This window comes from Octodon degus, unplaced genomic scaffold (genome assembly GCF_000260255.1).
Source record: "Octodon degus isolate 3935 unplaced genomic scaffold, OctDeg1.0 scaffold00031, whole genome shotgun sequence".
Lineage (NCBI taxonomy): Eukaryota > Metazoa > Chordata > Mammalia > Rodentia > Octodontidae > Octodon > Octodon degus.
Window position 1 is genome coordinate 13,276,853 of NW_004524607.1, and position 2,609 is coordinate 13,279,461.

Below are 2,609 nucleotides of genomic sequence, written 5' to 3' on the forward strand. Positions count from 1 at the left end.
TTCCCTTGAATACTGGGGTGGGGGAGCAAGAGCCTCCCTGGTGGGGTCAGCCTTCTGTCACAGGCCCCCCAACTGTGGAGCCCAGACCTTGGGTGAGCCAGGCGGGGACAAGGGAACCCAGTGAGCCCCACAGTGACATCTGAGGACCCTGCAGGGTGGGAATGGGTGGGTGGGGTGTGCAGCACCAAGCCTCCACTGTGGGAGCCAGGGAAGAGGTCACCCACCCAGCGCCACGGGATCTTGGCTGGCCTTAGGCACAGTTTCCTTTGGGACAGAATGCAACAACCACAGGAATAATGCTACAGCCTCCTGGCTGCCTCTGGCTCTAGTTATCCTTCACTTTACTTATGCAGTGCTCCAGACTGAAGCCAGGACCTGGCGCTACACTCCCAGTCCTCCAGCTGGGTTTATGTGGCCCTTTGGTCCCCTTTGTTATTTGAGACAGGGTCTGTCTGCATAGCCCAGCCTGACCTTGAGCCTCCTGTCCCTGCTTCCCAATTACCCGGATTACAGTTTATACCACCACACTCTGCCTGACTGTTTTTGACAAAAGCACCCAAACCAGTGGAGGCAACAGCAAGCCAAAGCCCACTTACCTGTCAGCAAGCACCAGCGCTGCATTTAACCTGCCTGCCCAGCTGCTGGGGCGATGCTGAAGGCCTCAGAGGGCTCTGTGTGCCCACCCCAGGTGCGGGGGTCACAGGTTCACCACCACTGACCTACACAACCTAATGAGCTGGGCATGCTGGCACGTACGTTTAATCTCAGCACTCAGGTGGCTGAGGCAGGCAGATCCCCAAGAGGGGATCAAAACCAGCCTGGGTTGCATAGTGAGCTTATAGCCAGCCTGAACTACACAAACCCTATCTGAACAAATAAATAGGGTCAGGGAGAGATAGCTCAGTAGAATAAGTGCTTGCCTGGCAAGTGCAAGGTCCTGAGTTCAATACCCAGTACCAAAAAAAAAAAATTAAAAAAGCCCCAACAATTCCATTTCTGAGATTCCATCCTAGGGCCAGGCAGGGGGCCCAGGCTGTGGTGGGGGCTCCCCAGGCCCCAGCACACAGCCTGTCATGTCTGGCTGAGGCACAAAGGGAAGGCTCCCAAGGCTCTGGAGGAGCAGAGACAGTGGAGCTAGTGGGCTGGATGACCCATCAGCCACTTCCCTGCACAGGGAACAAGCCTGGGGCTGGCCTCAGTCAGCCACCTCAGCCCTTACCAGGAGGAGAGGAAGAGAGACAGGGGCTGGGGAGATAACTCAGTTGAATAAGTGCTTGCAAGAGCAAGGGCCTAAGTTCAATCCCTGGCTCTGGGGAAAAAAAAAAAAAAAAGAAGAGAGAGACCTCTGTCCTGAGAAGCTGGCCTCTTCCAAGGCCACCCAGGACACAGCCCAGCCCAGCCATTGGCCCTGCCTCCTCCCATAGCCCCCAAGGTGGCCCACAGCACATCAGTGGGAAAGATGTACCCTCAAGGTAGACGCTGGGGTAGATGATGCAACTGTTCTCTCTCTCTCTCTCTCTCTCTCTCTCTCTCTCTCTCTCTCTCTCTCTCTGTTTTTTGAGATTTGGGTCTTGCTGTGTAGTTCAGACTGGGCTTGAACTCACTTTGTAGCCCATGCTGGTCTTGAATTTGCAATGATCCTCCTGCCTCTGCCTTCTTTTTCTTTCTTTCTTTTTTTGGCAGAACCAGGGATTGAACTCAGCCCCTTGCGCTTGCCAGGCAAGTGCTTATTCTACTGAGCCATCTCCCCAGCCCCTGCCTTCTGAGTGCTGGGAATACAGGTGTGCACCACCACACCTGGCTATATATGGACCTTTGCACTGAACTACATCCCTGATCTTTTTTTTTTTTTTTTTTTTTTTGGATATGGGGGTCTTGCTAGCTATCACTAAATTGCCCAGGCTGTGCTTCCCGTGCAATTGTGATGGGCCTCAGCCTCCCAGAGTACAGGGATCACAGTGTGCACTTCCCCACCTGCTCTACAATGCATATTTCATATACAACCTAAAGTAATTCCTCTTCACTCAGTGCAGCCCAGGCCAGCCAAAAGTTCAGCCACTCCTGTGATGCAGTCTCCCTGTCAAAGGACAGAGCCATGATAATTACAAGAAATAAGAGAAAATGTGAAAGAATTTAAGGTTCTTCTTTTCTTTTTGCAGCTTCACTCAAAAAGAAAATAATTGGCTTTATTTGTAATTCTAGAGTCAGACAGTAACACTTTACTGCATAGAATAAAGTCAGTGTGAGTCTTCTAAAGGCCCTGAGTCTATCCCAAGCACACAAATATTGGAATTAATGTCCAGAGGGCTGAAGCCCAAAGTGTTAGTTTTACATAGAAAAAGGACCCAGAGCCAGGGAGGGCTGCACATACACACCTGTGACCCAGCGCCTGGGGGGCTGAGACAGGAAGATCGCAAGTTGGGCAGCAAGTAATAAAGGGCAGGGGCTGTCGCTCAGTGCAAAGGCTCTCAGCTCAAGCCCCTGTACTGTGTGTGTCCCCCCCCAAAAGAACTGAGGAGGGCCGGCGAGATAGCTCAGCTAACTAAGAGCCTGCTTAGGGGAGCACAGCAACCAGGTTCAATCCCTGGCACCACATGCCTTGCCCTGCC